Source organism: Nomia melanderi, chromosome 5, assembly GCF_051020985.1.
Source record: "Nomia melanderi isolate GNS246 chromosome 5, iyNomMela1, whole genome shotgun sequence".
In the NCBI taxonomy this organism is placed as follows: Eukaryota; Metazoa; Arthropoda; class Insecta; order Hymenoptera; family Halictidae; genus Nomia; species Nomia melanderi.
In genome coordinates this window covers 6,344,691-6,362,161 of record NC_135003.1, presented here as the reverse complement: position 1 = coordinate 6,362,161, position 17,471 = coordinate 6,344,691, and the positions used below count along the sequence as shown (strand labels likewise).

The 17,471-nt window shown below is 38.0% G+C and overlaps 1 protein-coding gene across 7 annotated transcripts in view; it reads left to right on the top strand.

Annotated features, from left to right (window-relative positions):
- Window positions 1-17,471, top strand: part of LOC116430947 (uncharacterized) — a 202,042-nt gene that overhangs the window by 30,431 nt on the left and 154,140 nt on the right. For 6 of the 7 annotated variants that reach the window (XM_076367959.1, XM_031985716.2, XM_076367957.1 and 3 more), the window contains exon 2: window positions 2,465-2,545. The exons of the other annotated variant lie outside the window; for it this stretch is intronic. The gene's annotated coding sequence lies outside the window, so the exon portion shown is untranslated. The remainder of the gene's footprint in view (window positions 1-2,464; window positions 2,546-17,471) is intronic. 7 annotated transcript variants of the gene reach the window in all.

Genomic DNA, 17,471 nt, shown 5'->3' with positions numbered 1-17,471 from the left:
CCATAAAAAGAATGATGTACTTATAAGTTTTATATATTTGTCATTTCAGGAATAAACTGATATTTCTGTTTTTAATGGCATTTTACTTTTATTTTACGTTGAAGTAAATGAATTTAATTAAATGAACTATCCACTATCCAGTTACATACTCTGAATTCTTACATTTTTGATCTTTATTTTTCCAAGGCCACAGTTTTAACGCCATCGAAATTTTCCAATTAGAGGCTCTAATAAATTACCTGGTCATCAATCTTACAGCCAACCATCACTAGGGCCACACCATTAATCTACCCTAAAAACCCTCTCACCCCATATTTCAACCCGTTCCACTCATATCGTCTATCTATAAACATCCACAAATTTTCAAATTGATTCATTGCTCCACGTTCTATCGATACAAACATTAAGCAATGAGAATCACCGATACACTATTATCCGAGTCGTACCTGTTCGCCCATATTAGGGTTCAATGACGTGTTCCCCGGTGACAGAATCTACAGGTCGGCTCTATTTTTCGCTGACGTCCGCTGGTTTTTCTATTCTTCGGCATGATCGGCGTGTTGAATAGTTAATCATTTATCGATCACGCCGATACGCGACCGATGCGAGAGAGAGAGAGAGAGCGAGCAGAAACAGAAGGAAGAGAGAAAAAGAGAGCAAGAATATTAAAAAGAGGGAAAGAGAATGTAGAAATAGTAAGAAAATAGAAAAAGAAGAGAGGATAGAAACAATAGAAAGAAGAAGGAGAGACCAGGAACAGCAAGAAGTTAAAAAGAGAGAACAAAAACAGCAAGAAGACAGAAAGAGAGCACAGAAATAGCAGGAAAAGAGAAAGAGCTGGGTGCAGAGAGCAATCGCCTCGAAAAGACTTAATTAGCATAGAATCAATTAGTTGCGATTAGCATACACTCGAATTAATTAGCACTAATTAACACCTCTCTCGTGGTGTGGCGACGTTCGACGCGTTGCCAGCCGCGAAAAAAAAAACCCCGTGTTTCGTGGTTTCCTTGTCGGCGGCTTTATCGTGGTTCCCTCGCGTTATTATCGATTGTTCGTGTACTCAGTGACGGTTAGGTTTGGTCTGAAGCGTTGACGAACTATAGAGAAACAGTGGAATTGCGATTGGATTCGAATTTCGTTTGGAATTCGATTTGTTAGCCATTTTTCGATGAAGACCATTATGTTTGCGATCGTTTTGTCTGGTTTTCGTTCAGTTTTTTAGCATGTTTAGAGTTTCAATTGATGCAGTTGTAGTTGTTCTTCACTAGACCGATTACAGATGGCTGGTACGTTGGCAGTGGCGTATGTTACCGCGTTTTTCTCGATGTATCGCCGCAGTGAACAATGGAATATAGTAGAATTGAATGGTTTCACTGATACTATACAGATTTCCACTTATTCTATGACGATTTTCAATAGTCCATTGATAAAAACAAATAGTATTCAACGTATTAAAAATAAGTTGAATGTAATTAAAAAATCTTCGTTTAATATAAGGTACAAACTTTCTAAAAATTCATTTATCAACTTCGAATTGACTGTATAAAATTACTATTTATAAAAAAACAACAATAAAATAATAGTAAAACAATATCCGAAAAACTGAATAAAACGGATCCATCATTAACTTTTCATTCGTGAAATTCACCAGTATTCTTTGATTTCGTCGGTTATCCGAACTCACGGAACCACATCGATCCATTACGAAGAAAAAAAGAAGGGAAAAAGTCAACGGAGTCGGGTGTCGTTCGGCTCGTTTCGAACTTTAATCGCTGCGATATCGGATTCCCGAAAGGACGTTTGATGGAGCCATTAAAATACTTGAGCCAGCATCATCGCGTCGCGACTTATGAATTACCGCTGGATAGAATGTACGTGCGTGATATAATTGAGCCGCGCGACCAATAAACGCCGCTAATTCGTTCAATGCTTGCGGCGCGGTTCGAACGTTCTCGTCGAAAATGCGGCCGGAACCGTTGCATTCAACGCCTGCACTTCGCGCGCTGTTCTTTCATCCTGCGCTCTCCACCCTGGAACGCTATGCTTCACGGCTCGTCAACAGCCGTGGAATAAACCGTGAAAATAATTTGCTAATTGACGCTGCCCCTGGACGATCGTTAATTGGAGGACGCGCGTCGCTGTGGGAATTTCACACGCTTTTGCCTTTTTCTCTTGGTTGTTGCTTGTTTGGGAATTTTGTGGTTTGGTTTGGTTTTGTGTATGATTGTGTTTATTAATATTAGAGTACAGTTGGGATGCTTGAATTTGAATATATTTGAATGAATAATGTTTAAATTTAGATAGTTGGTTCAAACAGCTGATATGGATGTTGCAGTCTGATGAATATGTTAATGATTAATTCATTACTGTGAATAGAGGTACCTATGTAAGGTTTTGTGATATTTTTTAATGAAGCATTGTTGGTTATTTATTGTATAAAACGTGTTTTATTTTATTTTTGCAGGGGGTGAATAATCAACGGGTTGAAACTATTTGGGATACTATTAGAAGAGTCTCGGGAGGATTGAATGCTTCAGTGGTCGAAGTAAGTGTAATTAAACTGATGAAAAGAGGAAGTAAATAATAAGAGAAGTAATATCATTGAAGAAACTGAAGTTTTAACTGATTCTTATAAGTTTCTGAAATATCGTTGTCTCAGAAGGGAAAGAAGATATGTTTTATAAGTTGTTCCTTCTCAAAATATAAACACAGTAATACCGAAGTCAACGGCCAAGAAAAGACACTTTAAACGTTGAACTACGAACGTACGACGTACGTTATTTCGTCTTTCAACTGCAAAACCAACATCTTTTCTAAAAGATGTCGAATCTTCCTTGAAAGTACTTACCTTCCGCGTGAACTCTATATACGAACTCTGTCTTCCTAGTGTGTTTATCGAAACGAAGTTCCATCACCATTGAAAATATTTTTAAACAAAAGAATCGTATAATTTCTGTGTACTTTTCGGCGGTAAGCTTCCTTTCACAAACTTTAGTAATCCATTATTTAAAATAAAAAAATAATTTCCATTATTTTCATTGCTCAAATCGTTTATCACTTTAAACAATTAATTCTCCACATATTTTCTCACTCAAGAAAAAAGAATAAAATAGAAAGCAAACAGTACTCAACATTTTATATTCTTCACACATTTCCTCACTCAAAAAAATATGAAATAGAATACATACAACACTCGACATTTTATATTCTCCACACTCGAAAATTTCCCCACTTAAAAGCTATAAAATGGAATACAAACGACACTCAACATTTTATATTCTCCACGCACAAAAACTTCCTCACTCGCAAACTATAAAATAGAATACAAACAACACTAAATATTTTATATTGTCTACACATTTTTCCACTCAAAAAAAGACAGAAAGCAAACAATACTCACCATTTTATATTTTCCACATGTTTTCTGGCTCAAAATGGAAAAATAAAATCCAAACAGTGCTCAACATTTCCGCGGTCATCGTTCACCATCAAACCCAAATTCCATTCGTAAAACGTCTCGTTACCAACCGCCTCGTTTTCGAAACATCGAGTTGATAGAACAACATTTCAAGCGAATAACAACGTTGTGTACGTAGCCTCTCTCTCTCCCTCTCTCCTTCTCTCTGTACACCGGACGTTTAAAAAAAGATTCCGCGACCATGTGCGCCAGTTGGATGCGTTATGTCATCGAGGCCAAAGATACTAGCGGCGCGTTTTCCGCCGCGATTCGCGCGACCCTCGAGAAGAAGGGAAAAAAAGCAGAGCGAAAAAACACACGTTCACGCACGCACGCATGCACGCGAAAATAAACCGACCAACCAGACCTAACATCCGCGCGGAAAGTTTTTCCGTTGCCCGGGACTTTGTAAACCGCGATACGCGGACCGCGACCGTAAATTCCGTTTATTTCGAGTTGAAGCACGCGTACAACACGCTGGTCGTTGATTTACACGCGTTTTCTGCTGATTTGTGGGCCTCGGTGAATTACTCTCGATGCAAATCGCAAAATTTTCAAGCTGACGAGAATAATCGTCGCTAAATCTTGGAGCTTTTTTGATCTGTAACGAGATGCAGACGTTTCTTGGTTGTAGCGGTCTTCTGTTGCGTTCGTTCCATATTGTAAAGGATAATTTTGCAATGGAACGTAATGTAGTATGATTTTAGGGGAATTTTGGAAGATAGTTCTTGAAGAATTGTTTGGTCTTTTTTGTTTATTGTGGATGAAGCACAATCGTTAAAGTTGAAAGAAATGTGAATGAAACATATTTGCTTTAGTTGAATATTTTGAGAAACAGTTGAGTTGAGATAATAGTATGAAAGGCAAAATTGTAAATTTTTTTTAGGGAGAATATAATGTTGCAAGTAAACTGTAGAAGGAAATCCTTGTTTTTAGGTTACAGAAAATTGATTTGTTTAAATAACTTGTGAAGTAATATTTGAGTATTTCATGTCTGAACAATAATTAGGACACGGTGATACGCAAGAATAATTCCCTAGAGTTTTAAAAAATTCATCCGTTAAGTTCAGAAAAGTTTTGCGGCGTATATGATTGTTTCCACGGCGGACCATAGCTTCCGCAAAGCGTGGTGGCGTGACGGTCTCGCATGAACTCCAGGCGGCTAGCTTGAAAAATTCATAAATATCATCGTTAACATCTGGCCGTGACACCTTCGAGCTCGTTCGTCTCTCGGCCGTCTTTCGCCCCGTTTTTACTCGTTTCATTCGCCCGCCGGCCGCGCGCCCCTCACATTTTTCCCGGCGGCAGCCGACCGTCCGTGCATCCTCCTCCCGCCGAAAGAAAATGAGAGATTACAATGAAGGGTTTACGTTCGCGACAGCAGGCGCGACGCTCCCTGTGACGTAAGATGAAATTTCTTAGCGCAATTTAGCGTGATGGAATGGCTGCGATGCTTCTGTTTGCTTTTTTCGGGACTGTGGACCAGAGATTATGTGTGTGATGTATGGGAACAGAAGATTGAAACGAGAAATCTCAAAAGTTACCTTCTGCCGATCTTTTGGGAGGAGAAGTGGGATCTTTCAGGTAATTAATACAATTGGATAATTGGTTTTAAATTTGAGAAGAATGTAATTAGTATTAATGCTATAAATTGGAATCTGTATTTATAGTTGAAGATTTGTATGTTCCGAATTTGAAAGATTGAAGTGGAATTAATAGTGCAAATAAAAGTATGGGATGGTAATATGTATCTATAGTAATAACAAATTTGCATCTTTCAGTTTATAATTTTTGCAACTTCTAATCTCGAATTAATTCTGTATCTGGTATTGTGAAAAATTGTGGTCTATATTTTCTAAGTTTAGCACTGGTTCCACAAATTTGGAAATTTAGTTTTCACGAAAACAATACCTTGAACTAAGATATCCTATTTCCCATTCTCAATTTACTTCAGCATCGAAAATTACTCCCTCGCATCCAAGACACCCGGTACATAATGCATGCAGTAATACCTCGCGTTACACCCACTTAAATCTATTCGAAGATTAAAGGGGGATCCCCGTCGCGTTTAATCAACACTAGCGCCGCGTCGCCCAATCATGGGTACAATGATAGCGCTTCAAAGTGACATTGAACGCCGCTGGAACAGACGTCGCGCGCGCGGCTGTCCTCCTCGCTGGAGGAGAGGGCGATGAATAATATTTAATGAGGAGACCGTTGGCCACCGGTACGCGCACGCCGGATCCCCGAGAGGCCTGAATACGCTTAGGGAAATTAGTCCCGAGGAGAAATGGCCGGCTGCCTGTGACTGCCAGCGTACAGGGTGTATCGGAACATGGAGATGGACCTAAAGCAAAGTATCAATAAAAGAATTTCGTGTAAATGTGTTTTCTAATTGATCTTGCTGCAAAGTTACAATAATTTTTGGCGTTTTAATGATTTGGAACTTATTTGGAGAGTTCAAATTTCATAAAAGGTCTAAAAACTAAGGTAAATTAGTGAAAGAGTTTTATTCATCGTTGCTCAATTTTACTATAGTTGCCTTTACGGATTTGTTTCTGAAGATATTCAGCGTTGTTAATGTCTAATCTGTCTTTTGAAATAGATTTGGAAGTAATTGTTTCGAATGCATCGTTTATGAGAGATTTTAGCTAGTGAACAAATTGTGTCGGGCTAGTCTTTTTGTTCACTATACTTCTAAACTCCCAATGAGTTTCTTTCTATCTATCTATCTACAAACCAAATATTGTTAATAATATTAGAACCTAATGATCAGTTCGTGAACCTCTTCATCATATATCAAACACCTAGAATTCTTGAGAGTAGACGTCTTCCTTTTACCTTTGTGTACTTTCAGCTTGTGAGTAATCGGTACAAATGTGATTGGTGGACATACCTGTTTCTTGAAACCAGGTTAGGTACTGTGGGTTATTCACGAGATGAGTCCCGTCACAGGGGTAGAAACGGTATCTCGCCAGGGATTTTGTTTACGGTTTTGATTGGTTACGTGTAACCGTATTGACGAACAACAAATTGGTACCGAAAATGAGGCGAGGAAAAATGAAAACTGACTAATGAAACCCGTATTCCTGCTAGGGTTCATCTCGTAAAAAATGCGGAGTATTGTGCAGCTCTCACGTCCTGAGTCAATCCTAAAAGCTAAAAGTGCATAGAGACAAGGGGAATCGGTCGCACGCTCCACTTCGGCCCTTCCAGGAAACATAGTAGCTGAGCCACCGCTGTCTAGAAACGAAATTCGACGCCAATATTCGTTACATCTTACTCTGTCGCATTCTGTTCCGTCTGTTGTCTTCATCACGCGACTCGGACAATAGCATCAATTGTTCTACAGCTATTTACGCGAGCATCCTGAGTAGAAGAGTCTCCTTGCCCCTGTGACTTTTTATCTTTCTATATTGACTCAGACGTGAGAGTTGCTCAGTAGTTAGGATCAGTGAAGCCAGAAAGCAACCAAACAGTTGTGTTTCCCCCACTCCGTCTTACCCCTTCTACTAACCCATTCCTCATCAGCGGGCATCCTCCAACAATCTCCGTAACCACCGCATCACCCAGTTGTAACGCCAGGGAGAGAGTAAACTGTATTCCCCTCAGTTTCCCCATTCTGGCCACACTAGTTAGGGTACACGTTAATATGAACTTTTTCCATTGTTTTCATATTCCCCGTTTATTCCTGAAGTGGGTCCCACGTGTTCAGTTACACCGTGTACATTCTGCTGGCTGCGACAGGACTACGTAGAAGCGGTGCACCGTGACCGTACTGTTACCGAGCCCGCTACTGTAAATCAACCTTTAGTATCGTCGACTCCATTGACCCTAATAAAAACAATTGCGACGCGACGCCCCGATGAAATTGATCGGCGAAACGGCTGGCCCCGTGTAATCATTCGCTGTTAATAAACGAACGCGGAAAAACATCTCCGTGACCTCCCGCTGGTTTCTCCAGCCAGTCTTGTTCACCGTCTTGTTTAATTCTGTTCTTGAACTTGTACTCTCCTTTTTGCTTTTGCTTTGTTGTTTGACTCATTAGTTTCTTGTTTCGCTTACTTGATATAGGTATGGATCGGCGCTGAAGCTTTTATGTTGCCTTTAAGGCATCGTTGATTGATTGACCAGACCTTTTGTGGTCAACGATTAATAGATGTGTCTTGTTCTAATACTTGATTTACGACATCCGATATTGAATCTTATGAGTATTATTTGGTGAAAGTTTATTGTCGATTTTGGTTGATGCTATTATATGAATATGTAGCTTAGTTGTCTATTTTTAAAGCTATATGAATTATTTTAATCAAAAGCTGATTTCCTAAATTTATATGAATGTATCTACTATTTTAAGAACAATATAATGAACAATAACGATGAATATTCGTACACCTAGGGTTATTGCAGGGAATTGTCTCGTGAATTGTTTATTGCAGAAAAGACTTCGAATAAAATTTATTCGTTTTAGAAGGGACATTTTGTAATGAAGATAAATTAAACAATTTTATTTAGGTAGGGATATCTCTAAAATTTTAGGATGAGTTTTGTTGCTTTTTTTAAATTAGGCCATTTGATTTCGTTTTACCGTGTTTCTCTTTTCTACTATGGTATACATTTTATACATTTTATACATTTTATACTAAAATAAAGAAATTCTATGAACGTATGAATTATTCATGTTTGGAAATTGCCTGCTATAAGGCAGGAAGCAGGTTTAATCTACTAAAAATTCGAACACAATGAAGGCGTCGCGGTTGTCCATGTGTTTATAACACAATATACGGAAAGCCCTCATAAAAGAAAAGTAGGATTCTATTTAACGTGGGGCGCTGAAAATTGATTAAATTTTTATGGAAAAGTAAGTACACGTAAACAAAGTCTTCATGAAAGTGTTACTTTAGAAAAGAACTGACTCTCAAAAGAACTGCTTTGAAATTAAGGGAGCAGGGAGGTTCTCAAATGGAACCGAGCTTTAGAAATCGCATAAACATTGACTGTTTAGTAATTAAATATCACGGGAACCTACTAAAATATGAGGGCACTTATCTCGACTCCGTTTTCAAGATAACAAAATAAGTAATTCAACCGTTTGTACAACTTTCTGTGCAACGTAATATTTTTCGTTGCCCTTTCATATAACTTCCGAAATAATTAAACTGCAGACGATTAACTACTTTTCTATGAATTCAAATTGTAAGCGAATATATTATACACGTAACATTCACTAGAATTAACTGTACCTTAAATAATTAACTGTAGAATTTACTGTCACATATCATCTTTAGTAATCAACAGTCCAAATGACTATGCTGCGGATCTTTATGCAATTTGATTTGCACTATGGATATTTTATATATTTCTTCGTATTGCGTGCTGTCTGTGCACTTTGCACTTTCAAATTTCCTATAAATGTGTACAAAATCTGTAGATTCCAAACAGTCAAACGTGCATTTAAACTTCGTATTTAAATCTGAGTTGATTCGTAAATATAAATCAATTCTTTTTTTCGATAAATTATTAATCGCAAAATAGTTGCACCGGTCATAGTTGAGAAATAAATCATAAGGCAAGTGCTTCAGATAATTCTATTTAAATCTGAATTAATTCCTAACTATAAATAAACTCTTTCCTTTTTCAATAAATTATTAATGACAAAGTGTTTATTTACTAAGTGGTTGTATCGGGCATAGTTCACAAATGAATCATGCAGCAAGAAGTAAAGAATCCATTGGCTGAAGGATTGAAGGAACACACGTGTCTTCCGAGGATTACTGTAAACACAGCTTAAGGCCTCGCAGTGTGCGGCCCACCTCGCGCCGTTCGTACTTATATACATGTACGATTGCACGCGGCCGATGCCAATAAATAAAACGATATTACGACCGGCGGCAACTGGTTCGCAATGCTTTCACCGGTATCTAGTGCAAAGTACTTACGAGGCGCGCCGCGGGGCCACGTATTATCCGGGTGCGACGTACACGTCCCGGCCGCGTCGACGATAATTCACGCGTACCCGCGGCCGACGCTCGCCTTTGCCGATCCGTTTTCCCGCGACCCATCGCGAAACTTAATTGCTCATCGGGTATCGTCTTGTTATACGTCTGCCGAACTAATTACCGAACCACCGATACCATAACCGATAATGGTTATTATTTATCCGTACCAATTTACCACCCTGTGGATTCTGTCTTTTATCTTTTGTCGTTTCGAATTGGATTGATCGGAGATTTATTAATATTGGTATGTTCGTTGGTAGAGTTTTATGATCTTTGTGCAGTTTCTTATTTTTATTTTGGAATTTTGGACAGTTATTTGTGTGCGAGAAAAATGAGGAAAATAGTTTTCATAATGATTAGTGTTTTATGTTACTTTATAGTATTTTATATTATTTATTTCTACAGTAATTCTTTTCCATCCTAAACGTTTCTATGGTTAACTAAAAGAATTATATCTTACAAATTTTCGAATACTGTAATTGCATTGGAATCCACAATCTACCAAAATTGAACCTTCCACAAATGATTCATTAATAAGTGCACTGTAATATATTCACCGCTCAAAAGTACATGTTATCTAAACCGCGTCGTTTATTCGCCAACGCTAAATATACGTTATAACCGGCGAATAAACGTTACAAAAATAAATAAATAAAATCTCAAAACTGGCGAACAGTATTCGAACAAAACGAATAATGTTCAATAAACAGAGAAAAGACTAGTCTGCGTATCCTGAAAAATTCAAGGAACCATTTTCCACTGAGCCATTTATAATAACGACAATGAAATCTCGAATAGCGGGGGGCCAGTCCAAATTTCTGATTTTACGAGGATGTATAAAGTGGAAAATTTCATCCGTTTCCCTCATCTGGCCCCGTCGTCATTGTCGAAATGAACTGGCTTATGACTCTACCAACATGGCCCACGACAAACGATTTCACAACCAAATGACTGCAGCGAACGTGATAGAGCCGACAGTCTCGTCAACTCGGGATTATCAGCAGACATACTAGATCGTAACGTCGCTTTTTGATATTTCATTGCACGACGGATATCACTACGTTCCTTTCCGGAATCGCGGACCCAGCAAATTTTCTTTGGGACGAACGTGGAAGGGTAATAATTAGACACGTGACTTGGAACTTTTGGTTTCCAGTGTTTAAAGTTCAACATGTGCAACTGCTATTTTTAAAAATATAGAAAACACTAATATAGTAGATGATAACAGTGTGACAAATAACATTGCTTGACATTAAAATTATCAGGAAAATCGAAATGATCCATTTGAAAATTTCTGTTTTACGATTACTGAAATTATGAAGATTCTTTTGAGAGGTAGTTATGGATGTAACTAAAATATAAATTGTAAATAAGTCTGTATCATCTTTTGGCATTTCTAGTGTTAAGTAATATTTACCAAGTTAAATATTCAAATTATGGTTCATTTTCAAATAGATTAATTAGAATATTAAATTTCAATATTTTTGTGTCTTTAATCAAGCGAAGATAAAAAATGAATAAATACTGGAATAAATATTTCATTCCATTCGAAACGAAGACTACCAAACTGAAGCTTTATTCTCAAACCCTTTTTTTAATGATTAAATCTTATTAACAAATTTTGCTATTAAACCTTTTAATTGTTAGTGTTACGAGGGACGAGAACGTTGTTTAGATCGCACACTTTTATCATGTCGAATAATTCAATTCCAGGCTCTTTTTTTATTTTTTCCTGTTTTCGTTTGATTGTCTTGGTTGGAGGGAATACGTAAAAGGAATATTTTACGTTAATTATCGGCTGGTTCCCGAATTTTTATCTGCGTGCACCGCGTTGACTTTAATTAGCGATATGTGTGCGTAATGAAGATCAAAATATTGGTCGACGGGAACCGAAATTTTTAATTCCGTTCTTATTCGATGTAAAAACAAAAAAATATTTCATATTGATTATCGTCGACTGGATTTTTATTTCGGGCGTTCCGAGTATCGATGTTAATTAGTAACGTGTAATACGGACGAAGATATTGGTAATTCTGGAGGACGTTTGTGTTATCGATTTCCAGAGTGAGGATCTTTAAGATCTTTAATTTATTGGTTGATTACGGCTCGATGAAAAACGGGCTGCCTTTAAAGGAATGTTTCATGGTGAATTTTTATTTCAGGTACGACTGGGTATTGATGTTAATGGGTAACGCGTTACGTGATTAAATGTATGTATCGATGATTTTTGGAGATGTTTGTCGATGCTTTCGGTAATAGAAACTTCGAGGGTTTTTTTATCTCTATTTTTGTTCTGTTACATTGATCAAACAGTGTATTCAACTGAAATGTACCTGGTTGATTAATTTTTATTTTTCTCTATTTTAACATCAATTAGTGGGATACGGAAATATTATAATAACAAAATTAATGATTTATGTTCGTGTACGCTGTCCAGGCAGTAATAGTGGACGTGGCGTAACACTTTCACACGCCGAATTAACCTTGTGTGAAATAGATGTGATGAAAAAAGTCTTCTCCCTTTCTCGTTCGAAAGTGGACTGTATTTGTTTAATATTGAGTGAAAGGAATGTGTATGTGTATACAAAGTTACAGTGTGTGTGTTGTCCAGTGAGTACAGCGTGATTAATGATGAACTTGTTATGTATGTCTGTCTGTCATATCTCTCAATGTCTCTCTATATATATAAAAATACTGAGATAGGGCGGTGTCCTTAGTGACAAATCAGAAGGCTAAACTATCGGGGTGTTGCTAGTTACAGTTTTTTAACCTACGCCCACGTTACTTGTGGTGGAGGTAGGGGGTACGTCGTCCCTTCTGACCTGGAAAGGTTTGCCCCAGGGGCCGTGTGGCGATCACGGTTCGGGGAGTGGCGCCCCCGGGCTCCTTAGCTAGGGTCTAACCAACCCTTGGTGTGGACGAGACACCTTGATATGGCAGGCACAGCTTATTCATGTATGTAAGAAGCCGAACAGGTCCTACCAATAGACCTGCGATTGGATTGGTACTACGGGCGCTCCGGTTGCCCATGAGGGCGTACGAAGGGTGCCTAGTCCCCTTGTCCCCTCACAGAGAGTGACCATGGGTGCTTGTCCCCGGGTCCTCTCGGCCGGTGCAATTGGTGTTGGATTCGTAGTGGCAGTGGTTGCAGCCTACATGCTGGGCAGAGACCTTTCGAGGGTCTCGGCGCGTGAGCAGCGTCCCACCTGCTCCTGGACCAGACAGGAAATCTGGTAGAGTTTTTGGAAAGGTAACTCGGCGCTACCAACAGTCTACTTCCATGGGACTCGTCATCCCCGGGAAGCAACGCTGGTAAGGCTTCGGCCTCAGCTGACTGAGCTTAATCTCAGTCCCACGCCCATGGGGGCCCTCCTTGGTAGGCCTTAACGGCAGGTACTTGGAGGATAATCTGGGTTCCCTCTGACCTGGAAAGGTACCGGTAGCTGTGCGCTCGGGGTTTTAGGTGGTTGAGCTGCCACTTTTTTATGATATGTTCGCTTCGACAGCTGGTCATTTATGACATCGGATCCAAGGATTGCAGCTAGCAATAAAATGCTTCCAAAATTTACTTCTTACTGTGCTTAGACATGAGCGATCATAATTGGTCATGCTATAAATCTTTACGCACCGATAACTATGTCTAAACTAAATAAACCGTGCCGGAACAATTTATAACGTTCCAATATTAAAAATTTCACAAACTTCACCTATGATAGCCTTTCAAAATCAATAAATTTATAAAAAATTTCCAAATATTAACAATTACAATACCTTTCAATTAACCAGATACAAAACCAAACGAAACCAAATTGTAAAAATCCCCCACTCAAAGGGAAACAGAATAAGCAACTATTCTAACAAATAGCACTTCGAAAAATCCCGTTCCACAACCACGAAACCACAATAAAAGAGAAAAGAAGTAAAAATGAAAAGTCGAGTAGCTTTTAATTCAGTGAAATTTTTACGATTACCGGTCGCGGCGGTTGAATGTGCCACAACATAATATTTTATTCGAAGATGAGGAATAACGATGCACACGTAATAAACATGTTTTTATGAAATTTCGCGATACGGTGGGTCGCTCCCGGCCACCGCCATAATTACGGATAACAGTCGCAATAAATAAGAAACGGCGGCCGGCGGTCCCGTGTATAAAGTCACCGGCACGGGAATAATTCCTGCATAATTCACTCGTTCGCGATACACCGGGGCCACGGGGAACGTGTTCTTCCTCGGTCCGCGGTTCTTCCCAAATCGACGCGGCACTTTGGCCGGGAAAATCGCGGGGATACCGTATCTCTTTACATATTACACCCCGTAGAATCGGAATAACCGTTCGGCTAACGGTGGATGTTTGCCCTGAAAATACCCCGACGCTGAGTTACGAGCCGTTTTATCGTTGCCGCCCGACGATTTTCCCCTTTTCCCATCGGTGATATATACGCGATGTTTTTTTTCTTTGCGGGAAATTCAAGCTGAGATTTCTGTAAAATATATCGTATGGAATAATATTGCGTTTATTTTCTTTGAATAGCAGTTTTTAGTGCGATATTATTGTAGGATGTTTTTTTACTTTATTTGGTAGTGATTTTGTGGGAGATATATTAGTATTTGATAATGGTTAACAATATTTAATGTTGTAATAATGTATAGGTGTAGTCTTCAGTGTAATATTGTTATTAAGTTTTGTTATTTAATTTGGTAGCTACTTTTTGTGGAGATAGGATATAATAATAGTTGCTACCCTTTGGATTAACCCTATTAATCTCCAATGGCAAGAAACTTCGTACAAATCTCAACAACACTATTCACTTTCAGCAATATCACAATACATTTCTATGCAATTAAAATTCATCCCCTTAAAAAGTCATACAATTTCCTTCGAATCCAACATCTTCAATACCCGAAAGAACCTTCAAAGTAACTTTACCTTCAAAATAAGAACAACCCCTTTTCACCCGTTTACGATCATCAATCTCCAACATTGCAAACAGAAGAAAAGCAAAAGTCTCGAAAAAAGAAAACCGCCCTCAACAATTTTTCCGCAATAAAAGGCGAGGCCAAGCGTCCAGACGTCGCCCGCTTTCCTCGTGATCGCCGGTCGTTCCGGCGTAATTTACCGACCGCCACGGTTACATAAAAATACCGCGCGCGAGGCACGGCTCCGCAATCGATTCGCCATAAAACGTCCGCAATATTTATCAACATCCTCGACCGTCTGACCGACCAGCCAGCGAGCAATGCGCGCGTGTTAGGGGTTACAGGAGTTGCGCGCGACTTTTGGCAACGGTCCCGGGGCCACGTACGTGAACGGTATCGCGAATTCCCTTTGGATCGTGAGTCGATGGTGTCTCTACCGAGCCAGGTGAAAGGGAAGGCAGCCAGACGAACGGAGGAAGGGGCAAGTTAACTGGAAAGGCTAACGAACTAATTAAACTACTGTCCATCGTCGGAGGATACTGAGCTTCCGTGCTCCGCTCGCTCCCTTCTTGCCTCACCTTCGTCTCCTTTTACTTTTCCTCTGTCTTCTTCATTTTCTTGTCTCTTGTCTTTCTCTATTTTTTTCTCTTTTCGTTTCGTTTCGTTGTGTTTTCTGTTACATTGTACACACGACAACTGTTTAAGCTAAGCGAAAAAGAGAAGGATTAAAGAGTTCTTCTGTAATATAGAGTCAAACTACGATGAAAATTTGCAAGCGAATTTGGTAAATAGATGTTTTATTTCTTATGTAAATGGAATCTTACTTGGCTGTTATCAATCGTTGACTTTTACGGTAAAGGTTATTATAGACATAGAGTGAGCATTAATTATTTTTTTTTTAATTATTGAAATAGTATTAGACGTACGATAACATTTTTCATTACAACTGTTATGAATTGCATTAATTTTGAATAACAATTTTTTTCAAATTTGTTTAATTTTAAATTAAAATTCAACTTTTTCATTAATTTTAAATTAAATGTTTTTTACTTCAATAATTTATATATTCCTATTCACGAAACTAAATTTGAAGTATTTGTTATATTAACTCGTTCCATATTACAAGGTTAATGAAAAATAATGGGTGGTAAATCGATCGCTGAAGTTTGATACGCCTCCTTTGAAGTTGCGACAGGATTTCGTGTTCAACCCGCGATTGCGGTGGTGCGGTTCGGTTTAGTGACTCGATGGCGCGATCGCTCCTCGCAACGGCGATGTTTAAACATTTGGAAACGTTTAGAATCCCCATCGGGCGCGGCTTTGCGGGAATTTTAATGGCACTCGTGTTTGCTACGTTGTTGATGCAGGGGATTTTAAAACTCCTAGAATTCGTTTCCGTGTATTTTATATGAAAGTTTAATGATCTTGGTGACTGCAACGTTGGTATATACGCGAAAAGTGAAAAATGTTTAGTACTTGCGACAATGTAGTGCTATTGGAATTTTTATGCGCCCGGTAGTTGCAGCAATGTGGTTCTATTAATTTTTCTAATGCGAAATTCTTCGAGTGTTTAGTTCTGTGGAGTGCATAAAAATGTTATGTTGCAGCTGTACTTACTTGGTATTTACTTATGGTCATTTTGTAGATATTTTCATTTTTCTTATATTTTCTACAACATAGGAATTTAGGAATTTTTGAGGTAGTAATATTTGAGATATTTTGTGTCTTTAGAACTTTGAAATCTCTTCTTTCAGAACATTGGAAACCTATTTTTATAATGATACGAAACTCTTAAAAAATGTTTTAATTCTCCAGTATTTTCAAAAGTTCTCGATTTCCAAACTTTCCCAGTGAAAGAATGTATCTTTATTTCTTCATTTCGATTTCGTTCAATATTTCTCTTAGACTCTTCTCAAACATTAATAACTGAACATCAAAGTCGTTGGATATTTTCGGTGTGCACTGATAACGCACACAAACACAATATATTTCGTACAACTTATCTTCTGTATTAAGTTTTCTCGTGCAAAAAAGACCACGCCATAAACATGTTCCATTTGGAAAAATTAAATTTTTAAGTCGTAACACAATGAACGATCTGAAATTCGACGGAATCGTATCACGAGTTCGAGGGCTCCTCGATAAACTTCGTGATTCGGTTGGAGCAAAGGTACATAAGACGCTTGAAGGATTACCGAAGAAGATAAATCGGGGGCTTCGAGTTTGAATAGGCGGATATTTAATTGGGAGTTTCGATGGTAACTTCCTCGAGGGGGTTGGTCGAAGGGGATGATAAGTTTGAGTTTGTCCTAAGAATTCCGAGTTTATAGGTTATTCGATAGAAAAACAAACCGGAAGTTTCGAGTTTACAGAAGAAGAGCTTAAACTTCAACGCGAGGGGGAGGGTCGGGAACCAGAGCATCCCTTAACAAGAACCACAATTAGATTTCTCAAATTCTATTTAAAAGAAGACCATCGATATTAAATAACACTATGGTTTAAATAATTGTTAACATTATAAAAGTATAATTACATTATAGTATAGTATATTTTACATAAAATATGTAAAATATATAAATATTTAAATATTTAATATAAAATATATAAATATTTTATGTAAAATATACTATAATGTATATTTTAAGTATTATAATTACAAACGAATAGACGCAATATAACTATAATATTATTAAAATATAATAAAAGTATAAAAAATAATACAATAGAAGCATAAATAAAGTTAAATGTAGAAATCAATTCTTAGAACAATTAAGATAATTTCTTTCGTTATTCAAAATTAACTTGTCAGAACCAATCACATCTAACCAATTTTCAATTATTTTACATCTCCTGTCGTAATAACTTTCAATTATTATACGCCAAACGATACAAGTAATTCCTAGTTGATTCAACTAAACGAAATGCTACCAGTAAATAATAACTAAGTAGTTGTTTTACTGTTTTATCTCTCAGAAATACAGAAACCAAACCAGTCCAAATGAAACAAAGTTAGTTTTCCTGGGAAAGCAGAAATATCTCACGAAAAATTGCCCGGGGAGAAATAAGGGTTTGCTAGGGGGTGGGCAGAAAGTAAG